The 25,860-nt window shown below is 34.4% G+C and overlaps 1 long non-coding RNA gene across 1 annotated transcript; it reads left to right on the forward strand.

The window, feature by feature from the left end:
* The first annotated feature begins 542 nt into the window (after positions 1-542).
* On the forward strand, positions 543-24,145 carry LOC111094533. Its single transcript, XR_005385690.1, has 4 exons — positions 543-668; positions 1,462-1,531; positions 18,485-18,535; positions 23,963-24,145. It is a non-coding gene; the product is annotated as an uncharacterized LOC111094533 (long non-coding RNA).
* The last annotated feature ends 1,715 nt before the right edge of the window (positions 24,146-25,860 follow it).

Below are 25,860 nucleotides of genomic sequence, written 5' to 3' on the forward strand. Positions count from 1 at the left end.
ATATAAAGCTTACTCTGTGCTCTGTGTTTTTTTTTTTCCTCCAGAAATGCTTCCCTTCAGCTATTTCTAATAGCCAGAATGTGATCCCAAGTAAGTGTATAATAGTGGCTGCCTTGTCATATACAAGATCAATGTACTAATCATATTAAATTTGTTAATATCTGATATGTATTTGCTTTAAAAGCTTTGCCGATTGAAGGAAAGTCTAGTCTTTCCTTTTAAAAAGATATAGAGAGGTTTTTATCTGCAATAGAAACCCCTCGCTTCTGCAACAAAAATCCAGAATTCTGAACATGGAATATTTATGAAGAAACACATTACGATTAAATAACACATTCTTTCTCTATATAGTGCTCCCTGTGCATCTATTACTCTTAGAGCCCTGTATAGACTGTGAGTTCAGGACACACAGCAGAGAGTGAGGAGCCCCCATGGCGCTTCAACCAACCTTCATCATTAATTATATACTCTAAGTGGCATATTAGGAATCTTAGGAAGTGTCTTTGTGACACAGGCAAAAAGAATGATTGGAAAGATAAGATGCAAGATGAGAAATCACTGCTACCCCATGAAGTCAAATGATAAGAACGTTGTGATCGACTGTGTGCAAGGCCACTGTTAAATTGAGCAAAATCAAGACTGACAGAAAACTCTGGGGTTGGCAATCAGTAAGTCACATTTTGTTACATGCACAAGCGTCAGAATATATTTTATGAAACATATAGCAAAAAGGAAAAAAAGAAAAAATCAGGGACACTGTAGGTGGAAAAATACTTTAATCGTGTTTTAGAGTTAAGCTTCCCATAGTTTTAAGAAGATAAATGGCAAGTATATTAAAGTCGGTAACAGAAAAATTTTTATGATTGTAATAAAAAACACATTAAATAACTTCAGATAGTATTACATGAGATATATAAATAAATCTGAATCTTCAACTCAGTTTTGAATCATGAAATTATCATCAGATTTTAAACATGGAATTAATAAAGATTTTTAAAAGATATAAGTAGAATAAGAGCAATGATAAATCACAAGTATATCTTTAAAAATATTGTGATTCTAAATAGCTTTGCAGAAACATCTTCAGACTTAGAACCCTATAGTTTGTAATAAAAGAAAATTATTTTAGATTCTGAAATCTCTGCGAAAACATTTTTGTTCCAAAAAGCAATTTGCAGATGCATGGATCAAATAATTTTTAAGTATCATTTCACATTTATATGAAATACAGAAATAATTTATATTAGAATCATTTAACATCCTGAAGTCATATTAGTGGATGTTCCATATTTGTCTGCCAAACAAACTTTGGTATTTCTTATAATTTTTTTTGAAGTACACTCCACAACCAGCGCAGAGCACAAAGTAGGGTCTCTACTAATGACTATGAGATTAGGACCTGACCCAAGTCGTTTATTCATAATTGATAACCATCTTCTTTCTCTGCTGCTTACACAACAGTGAGTAGGATCTATCCTATGCTCTCGAAGATCTCAGTTTCTTGTGAATGACAGAAGGACATCAACATAAGGTAAGACATCATTAGAGAAATTAAAGACAAAAACAATACATGTTATTGAGTGACCTAGTTTGAAAATAATTTATAGAAGTCTTAATGTATGAGAAGTGAGCCATTTACAGTGACATCAAGTGGCACCTGGGTGGCTCAGTGGTTGAGCATCTGCCTTTGGCTCAGGTTGAGATCCCAGGGTCCTAGAATCAAGTCATGAATCAGACTCCCCACAAGAAGCCTGCTTCTCCCTCTGCCTGTGTCTCTGCCTCTCTCTGTGTCTGTCATGAATAGATAAATAAAATCTTAAAAAAAAATAAAGTGTCATATAGATATATTTGGGGATAAATTTAACAACAGATTAATATGAGACTATAGAATTAAGACAATTTTGTATTGGTTAAAGGACAGATATAGAGGAAGGCAATGGAGTAGAGTCCAGAAAGAGTGCCACACATACATGGCCAATTGATTTTCAATACAGGCACCACAACACTCAATCAGCAATGTGTAATCCTTCCAACAAATAGTGTTGGAAAAATGAAATATTCATATGAAAAAAACTAGACCTCAATGCTTACCTTAAGCTATACACAAAAATTAAATGGAAATGGATGATAGATTCTAAGAACTAAATTTACAAAACTTTTAGAGAAAACACAGGGGAAACTTTTTGCTACTTTGAACATATAAAAATGTCTTATCTTATATATGGAATGCATAAATTATAAAAAGAAAAAATCATAGATTGGACTTTATCAAAATTAAATCTTCCTTTTAAAACTATGTGTGTGTGTGCATGTATGTGTATGTGTGAAGCTAGACATACAATTTGATGAAATAATTTGTGCTGACAGTTCTGAAATAACCTTTTACAACTTAATAATAAAAACAACAAAGATGACAAAGAGATTTTTAAATGGTCAAATTACTTAAAAAGATAGTACAGATACAAGATAGACAAATGGCCAATTCACAGTTGATAAAGTGTTTGTGATTATTCATCCAGGAAAAGAAAACTAAATACACAATGAAATGCCCAGTAAGAACTAAAATTAAAAAGACTAACAATACCATATGTAGGTAAGGGTGTCAATCAACTGAGATATTCATTATGCTGATGGGAATATTAAAATGGTAAAACCACTTTGGAAATTATTAAGGGGATGAGAAAAGTTCTATAATTTGATTGTGAAGTGGTTATACAGGTGTATAAATTTGTTAAAACGTTTTTACATACAGGTTTCAGTGAGTTATTTAAATATATGCAAATTACATTTAAATGAATTGATTAAAATAATCCAATGAAATTTTACACTCTCATAAGAAATTAATTATTACAAAGAATATTTCAAAACATGAGAAGACACTCTTGATATAGTGCTACATAAAATAAACAGGATAAAATATCAGGTTAAATATTTTTAAATCCATAGAGTATGAGAAAGAGAAAAAAACAAATGTAAAAAGAGTCAAATGCATTAATTCAATGTCAAATGCATTAATTCAACAAGTTAATCTTATGCTGTGTCATCTACATGGCACAACACTAGATTTTAGGTACATAGGATAAAAAATATTTCCTATTATTCTAAATTGACTAAATTCACATTTAATAACTTTCAGAAAACCTGAATTTTAAGTCTCCACTTTTATTTTGTATTTATGTATTATATTAGTAAGATCAATATTCCAGAATTGTAGGGTTACCAAAGGAGATGGCTGTTCAATGTGTCAAATCATAATGAAAACTAAAACCTTAATTTGGTGGGCAAAGCAACAGTAAAAGAAAAGCTCAAAACAGAATAGCCAGACCAGGAAATTTGGTAACAAGATTATATGCAAACATATATATTAAAATAAATAAAAATATGAATTTACAAAATGGATAATATTAGGAAGATTGTTTATGCTACAAAAAATGGTTTTTCAATTTACAAAAGAAATCATTGTAAGTCACAGTTGACGCACCTAGAACATTTTTTTGTTGTTGTTGAACCATTAAGAATGCAATCTCCCTTATTCCTCAAAATATCCCTGAAGTAGGTGGTGTTGTTTATTTTTCACATTATGAAACAGAAACTGAAAAGATCCAGGAGATGCCTTGCATTTCACAGCTAGGGAGTAATGAAGATAATTTCACCTTGCAATGCTCCATAGTGGATTCAGGGCCTTAAAACAGCTGAGATTAAAAATTCAAGATAATTGACTCATCATAGAAAAGCCAAGGAGGAAATGGGATAGAAGCTAAATTTTACCAGTATTTTCTTTCCCCTCAAAACGCACTTTGTCTCCTCCCTCTGCTCCACCCTACACACCTTTAAAAAAAAAAAATCAAAAAAAAAAAATCATGGGAGATGTTCTTTTTCTTTTCCATGTTTTTCCATTAAAAAATACATACAATAATAGTATTGAGTTTATCTATTTCAAATACTATACAACTAATCCCTTAAAAGTGCACAATTCAGTGTTTTAAGTACACTTACAGAGTTGTACAAACATCACTAATTCTAAAGACTTCACGGCTTCGAAAAGAAAACAACGCTCATTAGTAGTTACACTTACTCCCCTCTCCCTTCAAACACTTGGTAACACCAGTCTACTTTGTGTCTCTATGAATTTGCCAATGCTAGACATTTCACATAAATGAAATCATATAGTATGCATTTTTTGTGATGCACTTCATTTCATGCAGTATTATGTTTTCAAGTTTCTTCCATTCATTTTTATTGCCAAATAATATCCTATTTTTGGAAGGAGAGAAGATCAGATGTGCAATTATATGCCAGTTCATGGGGTTTAGCCAATGGATTGACTGGACGGTCAGAGAGATGGTAGAAACATAATTTGAAAAAAAAAAAAAAGAACATAATTTGAAAATTGATGACAAGGAAACTTGAAGAGTTTCATGTATAGATGCCTCTGAATTTGCAAAAAAAAAAAAAAAATGAAGTTATTTGTGTCCCATGAAAATGCTCATCACAAGGTGATCTCAACGAGGGAGGATTTTAATAATCAAAATAACAGAATGATGACCTGTTTTGTGGTTGTCAATCAACCTCTTTCCCCAGCCACCCGGTAATCGCCCAGCAGCCTTGTTGGCAGTGTTATAGGTTATGCATAGGCTCAGCACCATGGACTTCTACTCACTAAAGCCAATCTGACAATGGCTACCACTCAATACAAAGCAACAGACATGAGCACTGAGTTTCACATATGGCATGATTCCCTCGGTTGATAAGCCAGCTACCTGGTAGCATGTTGATTACATTGGATTGCTTCCATATTAGAAGGGGAAGTGTTCTGATCTCATTCAAGTAGACAGTCTGAATATAGATTTGCCTTCCCTGCACCCACCCAATGTTTCTGCCAAAAATATCATCCAAGGACTTCCAGAATTCCTCATCCACCATCATGGTATTCCACATAGCATTGCTTCTGATCATTATTTCACAGCAAATACAGTGAGCCTCATGGAATTTAATGGTTTTACCATGTTCTCTAGCATTCTTAAGCAGATGGTTTGCTAGGATGCTAGAATGGCCTTTTGAAGACTCAATTATAGCACCAGTTGGGCGGCAGCAACTTGCAGATTTGAAGCCAAGTTCTCCAGAAGGCTTCATATGCTCTGAATCCGTTTCCAATATTTGGGACTGTTTCTTCCATAGTCAGGATTCTTAAGTAAGGATTCACAGGTCATTTCCCCCCTGAGGACTCCCTGTGACTCTCAGTGAATTCTTGACCTGGTCAGTCAGACCTTCAGTAGTTCTTTACAAGTGTTTTGTTTTGTTTTGTTTTGTTTCCCCATCCCATTGAACCATCTGATGTGCTCACTAACTGACTTTAATAGTCACGTAACCTGTCACTTCAAAGGGCATGATGGAACCTTGAGGCACTTTTTATCTTGGGAACCATACGTGCTCATCAATTCTGTTCTGTTCTGCAATGTTAGTGATGATGCATTTTGAAAGTCAGTGCCCCTTTCTGAGTCTAAAATGTTAATAATAAAAAAAGAAAGAAAATAAGGAAATAAAGAATAAATGACAAGAATAAGAGGAAGAAAGAGAGGGTGAGAATAAAAGAAGGAAGAAGAGAGGGGAGGAAGGGAATGGCAGAGAGAAGGAGGAAGGAAGGAAAAAAGGCCCATGTTCTCAGCTTTCTTATAATAGAGCAGGTTTTCCCACCAGAGCAGGAGTTACACCCAGAGTCAGCAGATTTTGTATAACCATATCTCTCACTGCCTGTTTTATTTATTTTAGTAATTTTCTTATTCTAATGTTTGGGCTTTTTCCTCTTCCTTCTGTGTTCAAGAGCTTCCACACGTCATATTTCCCTCCAAATCAAAGTAATATTCACCACCCCTTCCTTTGGACTTTATGGGAATAGTCTTTGGCGCTTATGATTTTTTGAGGGTTCATAATAAAAAACATACAGTTCCAAGCATTATTATCACTCTTCTATAAATTGTATCACAAATTATCTTTTCAAATGATTTACAACTATACTTCTGAAATTCTTTTTTTCCCGTTAAAACCTATCCAAAATGTCAGCATCACACTAAGATATTTGAGAAGATAAAGCAATATAAACTTTACATACAGAAGTCTTGAATCCATAAAATCAATAAATGAATAATATCTTTACTTGAAAAGTTTCTGTAAATATTTTTAACGTTTAATGAGTTATCAAAGTAATGTTTATTTAGATTTAATCATCACACATACAGACTCTATCTTTTTGTTTTTATATTTTGGTATATTGTTCACCCTATCGTGAAGCAAGCTGTTAATTTTACATAATTATAAAGGTAATTTTCATTTTGATATAAACAATGTATATAATGTAGTACTTTATGTAGTTATGTATGATTGTACATGATTATATAGTCATGTATGATATATACAATATATAAGCATATATAATATAAAATTTTCAGTTTATATAACATCACATTTTCAGCTTTCTTTTTTCTATTATGAATTACATTATTCTTGATCATTAAGTGACTGATAAATATCAGAAGGATTTGACATTTTCATGTTACTTAAAATCTTTTTAACAGATAATTTACTCAGAATCTGTATGAAAAATGATTTTAATTTTGCTTCCTTCTCAGTTTAAAATGATAACTAGTTTCTAATAAAAATTTGAATCGTAATAGTAACTTGAAATTTGAATTCAAAATTCAAAACTATGACAGAAATTGTTAATTACTTCCAAATCTAATCATGTACAATTGAGAATTTTAAATTTTTTATTCTACTTGCAATTAAATGGGAATCTAGCATTAAGCACCAAAACGTTGATATTTATGCCTTTAAGTATAGTTGGTAGAAAAATGTAAATAATATGTTATTGAAAAAATATATATGTAAATATCTATAACTAGAGTATGAATTTGCTTTTAAAATATGGCATTATATATTTTCAAAAAACATAGTCCAGAGGGGAATATGCATATTTCTTTAGACAAATGGTAACATAATCTTCACATTCTCAGGGCAGATGTGAAGACACATAATTTATATATTCAAAATGTGGGATTCTAAAGAAAACAAATAAGGAAAATGTCCATTTGAAAAACAGATTGGTGGGCAGTCTGGGTGGCTCAGGCGGTTTAGCGCTCCCTTCAGCCCAGCGTGTGATCCTGGAGACCCAGATCGAGTCCCACGTCAGGCTTCCTGCATGAAGACTGCTTCTCCCTCTGCTTGTGTCTCTACCTCTTTCTCTGTGTTTTTCATAAATAAATAAAATCTAAAAACAAAAACAAAAACAAAAAACACAAAAAAAAGATTGGTGAGGAATTTAAATCGTATTCAACCTCAGATATTTTACAGAAGGTTAGATATTAATAGGAAAGGAAATTCAGGAAACTATGAGAATAATGGAGAGGGAAATATAAGGAGCCTGAGAGAAAATATTACTACATCAGGTTCATTAACATTATAAAAAATATTGAAAATATTTAAGGATTATTACAGTAATTAGAATTATTTCAAACTTCATCATTTTAATTAGTTATGTAAAAGGTTAATGTTTACTTGATAAAACTGAACTCCTAGAAGCTGACCTACCAGGAAAGAAGATGGCTCAAGCAGAGCCTCATAGAAAGCTGTCACAGTCTAGTGGTTAGGCAATCATTTCTGGTCTAGAGCAAGACTGGGGCCTGGGCCTCTGATCTTGCCAATGTAAAGCTTGTGCTTTTCCATCCACAAATACTGGACTGGAAGGATAGGACTGAAGCCAAAATTCTACCCTGTTGCATTGCTATTGTGTCCTGACCCTGATCCCACTATGAGAGGATACTTTATTACTCATGCAGCTTAAGAGATCCAAGGATCAGCATTCCTCTCCTGGAGTGTGACCATGTGCCCTGCTAGACTTCTTCTTCTTCTTCTTCTTCTTCTTTTTTTTTTAAGATTTTATTTATTCATGAGAGACACACACACAGAGAGAGGCTGAGACACAGGCAGAGGGTGAAGCAGGCTCCATGCAGGGAGCCCGACGCGGGCTCCTTCCCCGGGTCTCCAGGATCAGGCCCTGGGCTGAAGGCAGCACTAACCTGCCAAGCCACCCTGGCTGCCCCTTGCTAGACTTCTGAGTATGTACTAGGATATGAGGATCCACACACCTGCAGCCACTCCTATCTCTGTAAGTTTTCCCAATAACCATACTTTCAACATTCCTGGTATTTGTGCACTTGACCATTTGCTCTTGTTTGTGGTACAGTTTTCTCCACAGTCAAGTTTAAGGATAAGCTATGTCATGTTCTTTGAGAAAAACAAGAGTTTTTTGTTTGTTTTATTATTTTTTTGTTTTAGATTACTTTGGTCCCTTAGAATTACCTATACAGCCATATTATATTGTGTCTTGCTATTCCTTTTCCTCTCCATATTTATAGATATTTGTAAGGCATCTAGGCATCTAATTCTTATTTCATAAAAAATAAGAAAAGAAGCTGATAAGATTATTTGATGATATTATCCTTTATCATGGGTATACCGGTCTACTGTTAGAATATCATTATCCAAGGCAAGCTAACTCAATTACAGGTTTACACAGAGTTGAAAACCAAATTCATTTTCTTATACAATAATTAGTGATTGCTATCTGCAACAAGACTACACAACTACCAATGTTAAGCATGTAGTAGGGATTTTGATTAGTTGGAGATGTCAAAGGCCTACCAGAGAATGACATCTAATTTGTGATATGACAGTTGAGTAGAAAATGAGCAAGGAGAGATGAAAAGGAATCTTACTCCAAGTAGGCAAACAGCAAGTGTAAAGGACATAAAGCAAGTGGAAACTTATCAGATAGAAGAGAATGAAACAGTGTTTTGATCAAAGTGGGTAAAAAAAAAGTTTTGTACAATCTACAGTTGGAGAATTTGTTTGGGGCTAGGTCATGTGGCTTATAAACCAAACTGGGGAATTGTTCATTGATCCTAAGAACATTTTTAAGAACAAAAAATCATAACTGGGAGAATGATACGGTTATATGAGTTTTGAAAAAATGTCCTGACATGTTATAGAGAATTCAGATTAGATCCAGTTAGGTAGTGCTTTCAGTAATCTAAATGAGAAATAATGCTATCTTGGGCAAAGATTATGGTGGTACAGTCTGAGAAAACTGATCAGAATAAAGTCATTTACTGTGTTGCATGTGCTTGCTGATGATTGAATATGGAGGAAGTATAAGAAAGCAATTCAAGAATGGCTTAAACAGTTGGTTGGATTGTGGTACCATTCATGAAGTTTGAGAATAGTGGAAAAAGAGTAGAGTTTGATGAAAAAGATGGTGAGTTCACTTTTGAGTTCATTGATTTGGAATGCTTTGTGACATTCATCTAATAGGAGATATTTTATGGTCGGTTATACACATCAATCAGAAGCCCTGCAGAGAAGTGTGGAATGATAGTATACATCTTCCATTTATTTGCAAATAGGTTTCCCATAAATAGGCAATAGAAACATCTTCGGATCATTTAAGCAGAAGTGTGTGTTTATTGGAAGGATTTTTATTAGCTCAAGGGTTTTCAAATACCGCCACAAAATGGGCTCAGAAAACAATTAAGAGCAAAGAATGTATGGTGGCCAAATCCAAGCAAAAATCACACCACTGAGCCCATCTGGTGACATTATTGATACCCCCTCGTCTCCCACACCTCCTACTCCTTTGTGCCACAGGATATTGGATATTGCTGCAGGCATTGTGGGTACCGCTGCTGCTATTGGAACTGCAAAGGTGAAGCTGCTGTTGCTCCTGCTGCTAACATGAAAATCAATTTCTTACTGTTTGTGATGATTTGTCTTCCTAGTTGGAGATTTAAATTGCTAGGCATGTGCATCTGATTATCCAACCTAGAACATATGCTTGTGCTGGAAAAGTGCATCCTTGTGGCTTCTCTGAGTCCCAACTGGTCTCATTCAGTGGAGAATTCTTCACTCATAGGAATGGCTTTCAGACAATCAGCAAGTAATATTATGACAAATATCCAATCCAGTCAAATCCAGTCCAAGTATTATGCTACACAATAGTTTTTAAGAGATCTCTTAGGGAGACCATATAGTTGAGAAAATGAAAATACTTCCATTTAGAAATTCAGCTATTTAATTATCCCTATATAGCAGAAAATGTCTCAGAAAGATTTCATTGTGAGTTTTCCTTAATTTTTGTCTCCATACATCCTTGTGTGTTTATTTAATTGGCTTAATATCCTGAGTTTACCCTCTCATTATTGCTTTTTTTTTAAATTTTATTTATTTATTTATTCATGAGAGACCAGAGAGAGAGAGAGGCAGAGACCCAGGCAGAGGGATAAGCAGGCTCCATGCAGGGAGCCAGATGTGGGACTTGATCCCAGGTCTCTAGGATCAGGCCCTGGGCTGAAGGGGGCGCTAAACTGCTGAGCCACCCAGGGGTGCCCCTCATTATTGCTTTTATGCTAAAATATAGTAAGGAATTATGCATAACAACAAGCGGTTAGGCTCACCAGTCCTCTCTTTAAATGATACTCTGCATCTAAGCCTTATCACCTCGAATAAGGCAGGAAGAAAGGGATGCAATTATTGCTGGTTTAGATTGATGGTTAAAATTAAAAAAAAAAAAAAGTGACTTTAAAGGTGAATTCGTATTGAGGTGAATCACCATTTTTTGGCACAGTCTATCTGCTATAGACTAAATTGGATCCCCTCCCAAATTCAGATTTTGAAGTCCTAAGAGTCCCTCCCTTCCATGTAACTGCACTGGAAATAGGGCCTTTAAGGAGATAGTTTAGGTTAATGAGGTCATAAAGGTGATGTGCTGATATAATAGTACATCAGAAGAGGAAGAAAGCAAAGCTTTCTCTTCGCAATGTGAGAACACAGTGAGCAGGCAGCCATGTGTACAAGCAGGAAAAGTGCTCTCAGAAGAAACCAAACATGCTGATACCTTGATCTTGGAATTTCCAGCTTCAAAAACTAAAAAATACATTTCTGTTGTTTAAGCATATCAGTTTATGGTATTTTTTTATGGACCCTGATAAGTCTAAAACACTATTTACCTTTTATTGATTTTGTACTTCCTGTGGTTTAAGGAAAATAATAAGACTGGCATATTCCAACCCTGATTGAATGATGGAGAGCTATCACATTATTAATTATATATGATATCATGATAATATTTGAAGAATTTTCTATGAAGCTATAGAATAAAAATGATTGTATTAAACAAGTCATATATACTTATATATAAATAAATTCATTTTTCTGAATTCTACTGCAACAACAAATTTTATACACTATTATAAGTAAACCAACGATTTATATATTAGCATTTATTAATGAGAATTTTTACTAAGACCTTGTTTCTATAAGTATATGTTGGGGCACTTGGATGGCTCAGTAGGTTAAGCATCCAACTTCTTGATTCATGTTCTCGGGTTTGTGAGATGGAGCCCCACATTCAGCTCAGCGCTAGGGTTAAGATTCTCTCTCTCTCCCTCCGCCTCTCTCTGCCCTCTCTTCTCTCTCTCACTTTAAAAAATAAATAAATAGGGATCCCCGGGTGGCTCAGCAGTTTAGCGCCTGTCTTTGGCTCAGGGTGTGATCCTGGAGTCCCAGGATCGAGTCCCACATCAGGCTCCCTGCATAGAGCCTGCTTCTCCCTCTGCCTGCTTCTCCCTCTGCCTGTGTCTCTACCTCTCCCTCTCTGTTTCTCATGAATAAATAAATAAAATCATAAATAAATAAATAAATAAATATTCATAATAAAATCAACCAAATGTATTAAAACTTGCTAGTATCCATGTATGATATCCATGTATGATGAATATAGTAAGGGTTTATAATCTATTTATTTATTTGTTTGTTTATTTATTCATTTGAGAGAGAGAGAAAGAGTGCAAGGGAATCGAGGTAAAAGCAGAAATGAGAACATACACTGTTTGTCCTTCTCCGATTGACTTACTTCACTCAGCATAATACCCTCCAGTTCCATCCACGTTGAAGCAAATGGTGGGTATTTGTTGTTTCTAATGGCTGAGGAATATTCCATTGTATTCATAGACCACATCTTCTTTATTCATTCATCTTTCGATGGACACCGAGGTGCCTTCCACAGTTTGGCTATTGTGGACATTGCTGCTAGAAACAATAAATAAATAAATAAAGATGGATACAAAGGTTAGGAAAAGAATATCTGAACTAAAAAAAAAAAAGAAAAAAAAGCAGAAATGAGGGAGAGAGGGAAAGCAGACTCTGTGCTGAGCACAGAGCCTGATGCAGGGCTTGATATAAGCACCGCGAGATCATGGCCTGAACCAAAATCAAGTCAGCTGCTAAACAACTGAGCCACCCAGGTGCCCTAAGAGTTTACATTATTTTATATTATATATCTATTTATTTGCAAATATATATTAGTCCGTTGAAAAGTTGTACATTTTTTATACTTATTTAGGAAAATGGTGACTTTCAAAAATCTATTAATTACTCAGGCTTAACAACAAATACTGCACTATTTTCTAGGAGTGAATGAGGTTTTTTTATGGACTTCTCAAAGCAAATTAAGACCTTATCAAGGGAATTTAGCAGTAATTGTTAGAAGAAAATTTACCATAAATATTAATTTATTTTATCTATGACCAAAATCTGTACCTTTCATTCCTAATCATTCCCCTCTCAGCTTTTAAATTGATTATATACTTTTCCTCCCATGTCATATAATTAAAATATAATTAAGTCTAGAAGAAATTGAGTGTATATTTTATTTAAGAAAATTTTAGAGCCTTTAATATTGTCTATATAACAATATTTATTCTAAAATATGTTTATCTTGGGGATCCCTGGGTGGCACAGCGGTTTAGGCGCCTGCCTTTGGCCCAGGGCGCAATCCTGGAGACTCGGGATCAAATTCCCATGTCGGGCTCCCGGTGCATGGAGCCTGCTTCTCGCTCTGCCTGTGTCTCTGCCTCTCTCTCTCTCTCTCTCTCTGTGACTATCATAAATAAATTAAAAAAAATTTTTTTTGAAAATATGTTTATCTTGTCCCTGAGGAATATCATCAGTTGATGCAGGAAAAGATAGAAAATTGACTTAGGACTCTATAGCACATATGTGCAAATTGATTTTAAACATCGTTATCTCAATATTATTGTACATTCATAATTATAATATTTCTAGAAATTAATTCTCTTTATAATTTTAAATAATTATTTCCTTTTACAATCTATATTAAAAGTATTTTTCCTATAATTAATAATCTCAATTGTTTAATTATATGTATTAATGTCTTAGGCGATAGTATAGGTAAAAGCATGAACTGCTACATTAGTTCCATACAATTCTTCCTGGAACTCAATTAGAATTCATCAAAAAGAAATTGACTGGACAATATTTGTGGATTTTTCTGAACTGAATATTCAGTTTTGAGTATTAAAGGAAGGCTCCTGAAAGGATACAATTTTAATGAGAAAGAGAACATGATTATATTTCAAACCTCTTTTAAATATATCTGTGTGATGATTTTAATCAATGAGTAACAGCCTATGACTCTAGACACAATTTATAATATTTTCTCAATTAAATTTCAATTTTCAATAGTCATTATTTTGCCTTATTCTCCTCTTACTAAATTGTGAAAGCCATCATCTTTTAACTATAGGAACTATATACAAATTGACAGATATTTGCAATGCATGGTGACTTTCTTGTGTTTTCTATGCACCCTTTTGGGAGAATTTCAGCTTCACACTTCCATTCTTCTTGCCATTTTTGTAGAGTGCAGTACAGTCATGTGACCTAGGTCCCACAATTCAGACCCAATTTGAGATTCAATCTTTAAAGTTGCACATTAAAAAAACAGGCATTTGGTTGAATCAATATTTTGAAAGCAATGAGAGTGAAGGTATCTGGCTTTTGAGAGCAGAAATTGACCTGAGTCAAATATTTAGCACTGTTCTGACACATTAGACAGTATACTGGAAAGCATCACAAAGAAGACCAAGAACAGATATTTATACTAAAAGAAAAGCATATTCTTACATGTAGATGAATTCAAATCATCACTCCATGTTTCTCTTACAAAAGTTTTACAAATTTCCATTTTTGGTCTAATGCAATGGGGTAATATGTGGATATTTTTTTTTTAAATATGTGGATATTTTAATTTAGGAGTTGTTTGCTATTTCCTCCCCTAAGGAGAAAATAATATCAAAGTGCTGAATGTTCTGTTTTGTATTGTTTTCAGTCTCAACTGACTATATGGTATAAAACCAAGATGCTTTCTGTTTGTGAGAGCTAAACGTTAAATAAAATGAATTTTATAAACTTCCCTTTGAGAACCAGATCTCAGAGGACTCATTGCATAATTTTTTTACTCTAGTAAAAAAATTTTAATATAGAGAATTTTTACTCTAATTTAGAGCACTACATACAAGGGCAGTTCTCTTACATACAGAAAGTTAACAAAAGTTCTCTTGGCCAGTGCAGAGAAGGAGAGGAAAGGGGGAGCATGATACAGGATGAGTATGAATAGAGATAATTAGAAATCTCAGAGACAGAGATTTCTACTCCACTTTCCTCCTAAAATTTTGTAAGACAACTTTCAGTGGGTGTTGTCCACAGTACAGTAAAGATGACATTGTGGCATTTTAGAAAGAAAAGGATCCTGAAATAGTACCACCTTGTTTCTCATGGGCTATGTGTGTGTGATGGAGAATATCCAAGTTTTCAAGAGGGAGATTGTTCTGAACCTGCTTCTGGATCCAGTGAGGCCTGGGATTATGATTATATAAGTATAAAATGGGAATTCCTCTCAATAGCATGGCCTAAGAAGGAGCATGAATGGAAATTTCTGCAGAAGCCAATCAAGACTAGATGAGAGTGATTACAGATATAGTAGTAACAGACTAGAGGATAAAAGGAAGATTAAAAATTTCAGGATCTTGGGAGCTATGGTAATGATTTTGGTGTTTATTCTAGATAAATAGGAATCCATTGCACGTTTTTAACAGAAGACTTATATATGAGAAATTTTTAAAGATTTTATTTATTTGATAGAGAGAGAGAGAGAGCGTGGGTGGGGGTGTAGAGAGAGAAAATCTCAAGCCGACTCTGCTCTGAGTGCAGAGCCTGACATAGGGCTCAATCCCACGACCATAAAAATCAAACCTGAGGTGAAACCAAGAGTCAGATGCCCAACCGACTGAGCCACGCAGGCATTCCAAGAAATGTTTATTTTAACAGGATTATAATATTTACTGTGTTAGAAAAAATGGCAATGGAGAAATCAGAACAAAGAAGATATTGTTGCAGTAAATCAGGTTAGAGATTATGGTGGCTTGACTTGGTATGTTAGCATAAAAAGGACAATTAGTCAGATGTTGGTTGTATTTTGTTTTTTTTTTTTTTTAATTTATTTATTTATGATAGTCACAGAGAGAGAGAGAGAGAGAGAGGCAGAGACACAGGCAGAGGGAGAGGCAGGCTCCATGCACCAGGAGCCCGATGTGGGATTCGATCCTGGGTCTCCAGGATTGCGCCCTGGGCCAAAGGCAGGCGCCAAACCGCTGCGCCACCCAGGGATCCCTGTTGGTTGTATTTTGAAGGTAGGATCAAATGATTTGTTGATTATGTGTGTATGACCTCTGAGAAAAAGAGAAAAGTTAAAGATTCCTTTAGTTTTTTCCTGACTATATTCAAGGATGGAGTGTTGTTAATTGAGTTGAGGAAGAATGTAGGTGGAACAGGTTTGAAAAGCATTGGAGTTATAAGCAGATGAATTTTGAACATATTAAAATTAGAATAGTTATTACACTTCCAAGTGAAACTGAAAAATAGTAATTCTATAGATTCTGGAAAGTGTACAAGGGATTATCACCCTGAAAATATAAATTTGGGAGTAATCAGTACACAGATGATGTTGGATGCCGTAGAAATTAATGTATTTTCCAAGACCTTGAGAGTAGATATAAAGAAGTTAAGGGACAGGATCTTAGTGAATATCAACTTCAAGAGTTCATGATGATGAGAATAAACTAGAAAAAATAATTGAGAGGCAGAAACCAGAGGTATAGGAAGGAGATCAATTACTGTTTTGTGTTGGATGCAAATATACCAACTATTTCAAAGAAGAGTATTGTGCAAAATGCTATTTATTAGTCAAAGAAGTTGTAAACCAAAAATTGACCATTGACTTAGGTTAGACAACACCTATGTTCCAACTATTAATCCTGTTTTCTTCCTAACATTCCCATCCACAGAACACAGCCACTGATTAACCACTAATCTTTTTATTCTCGCTATAGCTTTACGTTTTCTGGACTTTCATATAGTTGAAATTATAATGTACAGAGACTTCTTAGATTGGCTTATTTCACTAAATAATATGCATTTCAGGTTTATTCATGTCTTTTTTTTAATTTTTATTCATTTATGATAGTCACACAGAGAGAGAGAGAGAGAGAGAGAGAGAGAGGCAGAGACACAGGCAGAGGGAGAAGCAGGCTCCATGCACCGGGAGCCCGACGTGGGATTCGATCCCGGGTCTCCAGGATCGCGCCCTGGGCCAAAGGCAGGCACCAAACAGCTGCGCCACCCAGGGATCTCTCATGTCTTTTTTTGATTAAAATAAAGTTGCAGGTATTTCTGTGGACATACATTTTTTACTCATTTTGGTAAAAAAGAAGTGCAGTTGATGAGTCATATAAGACTGTTTACCTTTGTAAGTAACTGCTAAACTTGCTTCCAAAATGACTGTACCATTCTGCATTCCCACCAGAAATGAATGAGAGTTTCTATTGCTCCACATCCTCTAACAATTTGCTATTGTCCGTTTTTTTTTTATTTTAACCATTTATAGCAGGTATTTTGTTGTAATTTGCATTTTCCTAAGGATACATGATGTCGAGCATCTTTTTGTATGCCCAATTACCGTCTGCATATATCCATTGGTGAGGTCTCTGTTCAGATCTTATGCTCTATTTTTATAATTTTTTCTTATTGTTGAGTTTTAAGAGTTCTTTGTGTATTTTGGATATCAATCCTTCATCAGATACATGTTTTGCAAGTATTTTGTCCCAGTCTGTGGCTTATTGTTTCATTCTCTTAACAATGTCTTTTGCAGAGCAAAAGTTTTTAATTATAATTAAGTCAACTTATCTCTCTCTCTCTTTTTTTTTTTTTTTTTAGTTTCATGAATTGTATTTTTGATGTCACATCTAAAAGGTCGTTTCCAAACTCAAGGTTATCTGGATTTCCTTCTATTATCTTCTAGGAGCTTTATATTCTGTATTTTGCATTCAGGTCTGAGATCTGTTTCAAGTTTTTTTGTAAAAAGTATAAGGTCTGTAGATATACAATTGAGTGCCAGGTTCAGGCACAGGGATGTTATATGGGAATACCCAAGGCCATAAGTATTCATTCACTAACAAATATTTATTAAGGATCAACTCTTTGTAGAGCCCACTCGATGCTGGCAGGGACTGGAATTTCTTCTATTATCTAGCAACGCACCACCCATCAAATTCCTTCCTCTAATTCCTTCTCGCAAGCAAAGTTAAAATTTGTCCTGAACTAAATATACAACCAAAGAATACTTTGATTTGAGAATATCAGTGCAGCATATTGTTATGTTCTTTTCTTCTTTCTAGACACCTAATGGAACACTAGGTCTTAGGATGGAAGGGGTCTGGGTCCTTGAGTTGTTGTGTATCAGATTACCACATCTTCCTGCCTGCTAAACTGAACTGTGCATTAGCACAAAAAAAAAAAAAAAAAATTGTAGTTGAACTAAAGACATTGGAGTTGTTAATTTTAGACTTCTGCCAAAAAAAAAAAAAAAAAAAAAAAATTCACCCTGTCTGCTGAAACTGTTGCCTTTTAAAACTCTAAGCAAACTTCTGCCAATAAGTACAGGCAACAGGTAAAGACACGTGCTTTCAGAAGCTAGTAAGTAATGTAAGTGAAGCATGATATATGTCTTGCTGAAGAGATCTTATGCCTAAGCTAAAGACACTGGCAATTATTCAGATCTAGGTTTATTATTTTCTTCTGTGTTGTTGTTAGGATTTTGTCAATATTTGTAAGATACTTGATGTCCATGACTTTGGTTATCTTATTCAGCTTATTATTCTAAGAAGTGCTTGGATCACAGATGACGATAAATTTATTTTTCTTTCTAATAAAAGGATGATTGATGATGTGAATAGAATGTGGGATAGAGTCAAAAGTACCTTTATATTTATCAGTATACTCCCCCTATCCTCCTACTAGGACATAAAGACTGTAACTTATTTATTTTTATGTCCTTATAACATTTAGAACCTTGCTTCTTACATATAATACTATCAATAAATGATTGTTGAATAAATGCTCAATAAATATTTGTTGAATTGACTTTTAGGCTTGGGCTCCTTCCATAAATATGAAATGAATTCATTTTATATAGTCTTTTAAAATTGCTTTTGTCTGTAAATTCATATTTTCTCCTCAGAGGCAAAACTCCATGATCAATGTGAAGGATTGTTTTTCTTCCTCCTACAAGGTATGTATTTCTTCAGAATAGGAAGTACACACATTACAGAGATTTAGAGACACCAAGAGAATTAGCAATCAAATAGCTTAGTTTCTTTTATTTCTACATGGGGTGAAAGGCCTTAGGAGTTCAGGAGACACTAAAATTAATGATGCATCCTAATTAAGTAAACGTTTGGGTTCCTTTCCTGATTGAAGTACTGTACAAAATATAAGGAGAAAATGATTGAATTGCTTCATATCCATCTTTCCATGAAAATAAAAATCCTCTCACTCCTTGTCAGTCCATCTCTTGTAGTCTCATTTTGATCTCACGTTTCTTTTAATATTTTGCTAATTTTCTTCAGCTTCTGACCTTATTGTTACTGTGCTTAGTGTCTTCTCTTCATACCATCTAATTTTCATACAATCAAATGTCATGATTATCATTTCTTTTCTTAAACATCTATCAATATTTGTTACAACCAAATCAGCATGAATTGGATGCTAATATTGTGTAAGACTCTACGCTAAGTGAATAAAGCTGTGCAATATTATGTTATTAAATGGTTAGTTTATTTCTGGAGACTAGTGCTATTATCTGATTGCCCCTACCCTGGTTCCTTTTCACTCTTTATGTAACCAAGTCGAATGAATCAACCTGGTTCTTGAGGAAATCGAGTTTCTGCCTGATGAAAGACATTGGTTTGTTCAATACCTAGAGGAATGAAATGGCCATGAAGCCAGAGTTTGCTGTTAATTCTTAAAGTTCCTAGAAAGGAAAGAACATACTACATATTTTTGAACTCTATGCATGACTGGCTCTATTAGTTTCCTATTGCTGCTTTTATAAATTACCGCAAATATATAGCATCTTAAAACAACGCAAATTATTAACAATTCTGTAGGTCAGAAGTCTAAATTTGATCAGTAGGACTTAATTTCTTCTGAAAGCTCTAGGGAACCATCTGTTTCCTTCCCTTTTCCAGCTACTTAGGATGTCTTGCATGCATTCCTTGGCTAATGGTCCCTCATCACTCCATCTACTTCTCTCATCAGAATTCTTTCTCTGGCTCCATCCTTTTACTTTTCTCTGGTAAGGATGCTTGTGATTATTTTAGGGAAACACAACTAATCTAGGCTGCTCTCTGTGTCACAAGGTCTTTAACTTTATGAAGTTTACAAAATCTCTGTGCTATACACGGTAACCTAGTCCCACACCCTGGGAATTAGAATGTGGGTATTTGGGGAAATTTTAGTCTTATTACCACACTGAATAATCATTGAAATCCAGATAAAAGGGAGAATTATAAAGAGGTTGTATCTGATCATTTCCTTGAATGTTTCCAAAATTGTTATTTTTAGGTCACTTCAAAAATTGTGCAAGTTTATTCATGTCAGTTGATAATGCATTAATCCATATAATCACTATGCCATTGAACATATTTTGGTCACTGCACTCATGAATAGATTTTGGCAGTACAAATAATCTAGAAAGTAATCATTTTGTTAATGTAAAAAAAAAATCTTAATTCTGATAAGCCTGACTAGTAAAATGTTATATAAACTGATAGTTTTATAATTAAACTCACAAAATTAGAAACATTTCTCTCTTCTATGAATATATTTTGCTTGCAAAAGTTGACAGATGAAGAATTTACATCTACATAGTTTGTTAATAAAAGTAACAAATAATTTGATACTTCCATTACATTTCTTCTTCCCTTCAATAAGTTAGGAAATATAACGAATAGAAACAGCTTAATTATTTCTTTTAGTAATCAATAACTGCTTTAATTTCTTCATACTTATTTCCCCTTATTTTCAAATAAACAAAATGTTTTAATTTACAGCATAGTGAGAGGATTAAATTGGTATGGTGGATAGTAAGGTATTATAAAAATAAAAATCCTGAGCAATAACAAAGGGTTGTGATTGTTTAAACATGGTTTATTTTATTTTATTTTTTTTAATTTATTTTTTATTGGTGTTCAATTTACTAACATACAGAATAACCCCCAGTGCCCGTCACCCATTCACTCCCACCCCCCGCCCTCCTCCCCTTCTACCACCCCTAGTTCGTTTCCCAGAGTTAGCAGTCTTTACGTGCTGTCTCCCTTTCTGATATTTCCCACACATTTCTTCTCCCTTCCCCTATATTCCCTTTCACTATTATTTATATTCCCCAAATGAATGAGAACATATAATGTTTGTCCTTCTCCGACTGACTTACTTCACTCAGCATAATACCCTCCAGTTCCATCCACGTTGAAGCAAATGGTAGGTATTTGTCATTTCTAATAGCTGAGTCATAAACCACATCTTTTTTATCCATTCATCTTTCGTTGGACACCGAGGCTCCTTCCACAGTTTGGCTATCGTGGACATTGCTGCTATAAACATCGGGGTGCAGGTGTCCCGGCGTTTCACTGTATCTGTATCTTTGGGGTAAATCCCCAACAGTGCAATTGCTGGGTCATAGGGCAGGTCTATTTTTAACTCTTTAGAGGAATCTCCACACAGTTTTCCAGAGTGGCTGCACCAGTTCACATTCCCACCAACAGTGTATGAGGGTTCCCTTTTCTCCGCATCCCCTCCAACATTTGTTGTTTCCTGCCTTGTTAATTTTCCCCATTCTCACTGGTGTGAGGTGGTATCTCATTGTGGTTTTGATTTGTATTTCCCTGATGGCAAGTGATGCAGAGCATTTTCTCATATGCATGTTGGCCATGTCTATGTCTTCCTCTGTGAGATTTCTCTTCATGTCTTTTGCCCATTTCATGATTGGATTGTTTGTTTCTTTGGTGTTGAGTTTAATAAATTCTTAATAGATCTTGGAAACTAGCCCTTTATCTGATATGTCATTTGCAAATATCTCCTCCCATTCTGTAGGTTGTCTTTTAGTTTTGTTGACTGTATCCTTTGCTGTGCAAAAGCTTCTTATCTTGATGAAGTCCCAATAGTTCATTTTTGCTTTTGTTTCTTTTGCCTTCGTGGATGTATCTTGCAAGAAGTTACTGTGGCCGAGTTCAAAAAGGGTGTTGCCTGTGTTCTTCCTCTAGGATTTTGATGGAATCTTGTCTCACATTTAGATCTTTCATCCATTTTGAGTTTATCTTTGTGTCTGGTGAAAGAGAGTGGTCTAGTTTCATTCTTCTGCATGTGGATGTCCAATTTTCCCAGCACCATTTATTGAAGAGACTGTCTTTCTTCCAATGGATAGTCTTTCCTCCTTTATCGAATATTAGTTGACCATAAAGTTCAGGGTCCACTTCTGGGTTCTCTATTCTGTTCCACTGATCTATGTGTCTGTTTTTGTGCCAGTACCACACTGTCTTGATGACCACAGCTTTGTAGTACAACCTGAAATCTGGCATTGTGATGCCCCCAGATATGGTTTTCTTTTTTAAAATTCCCCTGGCTATTCAGGGTCTTTTCTGATTCCACACAAATCTTAAAATAATTTGTTCTAACTCTCTGAAGAAAGTCCATGGTATTTTGATAGGGATTGCATTAAACGTGTATATTGCCCTGGGTAACATTGACATTTTCACAATATTAATTCTGCCAATCCATGAGCATGGAATATTTTTCCATCTCTTTGTGTCTTCCTCAATTTCTTTCAGAAGTGTTCTATAGTTTTGAGGGTATAGATCCTTTACATCTTTGGTTAGGTTTATTCCTAGGTATCTGTATGCTTTTGGGTGCAATTGTAAATGGGATTGACTCCTTAATTTCTCTTTCTTCAGTCTCATTGTTAGTGTATAGAAATGCCACTGATTTCTGGGCATTGATTTTGTATCCTGCCACGCTACCGAATTGCTGTATGAGTTCTAGCAATCTTGGGGTGGAGACTTTTGGGTTTTCTATGTAGAGTATCATGTCATCGGCAAAGAGGGAGAGTTTGACTTCTTCTTTGCCAATTTGAATGCCTTTAATGTCTTTTTGTTGTCTGATTGCTGAGGCTAGGACTTCCAGTACTATGTTGAACAGCAGTGGTGAGAGTGGACATCCCTGTCTTGTTCCTGATCTTAGGGGAAAGGCTCCCAGTGCTTCCCCATTGAGAATGATATTTGCTGTGGGCTTTTCATAGATGGCTTTTAAAATGTCGAGGAATGTTCCCTCTATCCCTACACTCTGAAGAGTTTTGATCAGAATGGATGCTGTATTTTGTCAAATGCTTTCTCTGCATCTAATGAGAGGATCATATGGTTCTTGGTTTTTCTCTTGCTGATATGATGAATCACATTGATTGTTTTACGGGTGTTGAACCAGCCTTGTGTCCCAGGGATAAATCTAAACATGGTTTACTAAGGCCACAGATATGTAAAATATTCTGAAAATATTTTGAAAAATGCTGCCACTTAGTAATAGTATTTCTAAATGTTAAGTAAAAATTAAATACAGTAAGCCCTTGTAGGGATATGAAAGATGGAAGGTTCAGTTAAGTACTTAATTTCATCCATTAAATAAATACTTCTTGAGCTCCTTCTCTATGTAAGGTCTTCTACTGGATGGTGCAGATACAAAGCAAAGGAGTCGAAAATAAATATGAAAAACACAATCATGGTTTCTCCATGAAACTGATACTAGGCAACATGTTCTTTGAAATAGATTAGGCTCTAAATTCTATTGCACACTTTCGAAGATATTATTAATCACACAAGAACACTTAGAACAATACAAATGCTACTTAAATGCTTCCAGAATGCTTCTATAATCCCAGTATTTTATATATGATAGAAAAGTACAATGGGAATCCACCCAGACTTTGCAGTCATAAAAACTGATTTATAATTCTGAACCTTCTACTTAGTTTGTGACTTTGGGCAAATTAATGAAGTTCTTTGAGATTGTTGCTTCATATATGAGATGTTCATAACCAAAATGCACAGCTCATATTGAGATAATCTATTTAAGAATACAGGCCTACAGTATGTTCTTTAAAAAATTCTATGAATTGGGGCACCTGGGTGGTTCAGCTGGTTAAACGGCCAACTCTTGATTTTGGTCCAGGTCATGATCTCAGAGTTGTGAGATTATGGGAGCTCAATGTCAGACTCTGTTTGTGCTCAGTGAGGGGTCTGCTTGGGATTCCTTCCCTCAGCCCCTCCCCCCACTCATGCTACTCCCTCCCTCCTTCTCAGATAAAAATCTTAAAAAAAAATCCTATGAATTTCTCTTTAGCAATTAGAAATTTTATTCAACAATGGGTAGATTTTGAATAAGTATGGATTTTGTTTTCAATTCTCAAAACAGAAAATAACCAATATAAATTATTTTTCACATGTATTTCATCTTTTGCAATATTTCAAATTAGTGTAAAAATTTAATTTCATAAGAGCATGTTATACAGACCTAAAAATGTTCAGATTTTCTTCTATTTTTGTTAAATCCAATAATAACCCCTTTGAAATAATAGCTGCCAATATATTTCAATGTTGTATTTGTCTTTCAGGTTGTCATTTCCAAGAAAAGTATTTCATGTAATACTCAAATTTTGATCTCTGTGAAAGAATGAAAAATGGCTTCAATCACTCCAGAAAACTGAACGTTCCTAAATGACTGAAGTTTTATAGCTTTTCTCCTATTAAGAAAGCCCTTTGTTTATGGAACATGCATTTTTTTTGCATAATATTTTCATCACAATGTATTCTTAGTTTCTGCATTTATTTCATATTGTGTGTGTGTGTGGTTTTAGATGTAAGTCTAATTAACCTTCTTATTTTGAGATGATGGCTTTCTTCTTGATATAGTTCTATTTTTTATGTTGGTAGGGAATTTAAAAAATAGAACTGCAGGTGACATAATGGAGTGTGATACTGTAGGTATTGGAATGATCCACCCTTTAAGACTGAATGGGTGTGTGTGTGTGTGTAATAGTCTAGGGAGCGACCCAGTGAAGTAAAAACACACTGAGAATCTTTCCTGAGAAAGGAAAATTACACTAAGAAATGATCCCCCATTATTGAGGGCAAAGATAGCAGGGAGCTGGGAGTATAAAAAGTAATGGGGAAGTAAAAATTATCTACAATGGAGAGTATTAGTTGTCAACAAAATAAGCTACAAGAAGGATGCAATTTATTAATCTTTGTACTACCTTCTCTTTCATCTATTCCTTGTCCCAATCTCAATATCTGCTTTAACAGCTAGTGATAGAATTTAATTGATTTACAATGAATACTAGCTAAGAAGTTAGGAAGACTCAATTTAAAGTTTCTTGGATTACCAGTTAGTACATGATTACAGTAATCACTTACCACTTAGATTCTCAATTTCTTCATCATAATGAAGAGTTAGACTCAATGGCCATTAAAGTTCCTTCAAGTTCCAACATACAGTAGTCCCCTCTGTCTCTGGTTCCCCGGTTTCAGTTAACCTACCAACAGCTTCAGTTTCTGGAAACAGGTGATCCCTTTCTGATAAGGAGTCCGAAGGTCAGTAGTAGTCTAAAGCTCTGTCACTGATGCCTATGTCATTCCCTCATTTCATCTCATCCATTTCATTTTATTATCTCACATCAACATGAGAAGAAAAAAAAGTTGAGTATGGTCCAATAAGTATTTTGAGAGAGACACGTTCACATAACTTTATTACAGCATATTTTTATAATTGTTCTATTTTTTGATATTGTTAAAATTTTACTGTGCCTAATATATAAATTAAAGTATGTATGTTTTGGAAAAAACAGTATATTTAGGGTTCTTCTAAACCCGTAGTTTTAGGCATCTTCTGGGGGTCTTGGACTGTATCCTCTGTGGATAAGGCAGGGGACTACTATAATTATTTTGAGATTCAAATATATTGGCTCAGTTTATTTAGCAGCATATTCGTATTATGGAGTGAGACATGAAAATGTTTTCACACTTAAATATTTAAGACATTTAAGACGTTTTCAAAGAGAAATATCTATATAAAGCCAAAATAAACATATAGCAGATACTAAAATGAATAAATTTCAATATTCTAATGAGGGAAACTATATATGCATCACATGTGTACGATGTATGACTGATTCACTTTGTATGCAAGAAAGTTTTAATTTACTCTTATTACTACATTTTTATAGTAATACGTTAGATTACTTTTTAGTTAATATAAATGTATTTGATATTTAATTAATTTTTAAAAATGTAATTTAACATAAATGTAATTGATATAAATTACATATTTATATATAGTATAAATTTGAGGTTAAGACAACCTAAAGCACATTGTCATTTTTAGTCACAAATAGATTCACAATTTCTCAAATACAAATGCCTTGGACATTGGTTTTGGATTAGACATGTTAGTGTATTAATAGGTAAGAAATATATTAAGTGGTTCCTATATACCCACAAGAAGGAGCCAGGA

Source organism: Canis lupus, chromosome 38 (genome assembly GCF_011100685.1).
Source record: "Canis lupus familiaris isolate Mischka breed German Shepherd chromosome 38, alternate assembly UU_Cfam_GSD_1.0, whole genome shotgun sequence".
In the NCBI taxonomy this organism is placed as follows: domain Eukaryota; kingdom Metazoa; phylum Chordata; class Mammalia; order Carnivora; family Canidae; genus Canis; species Canis lupus.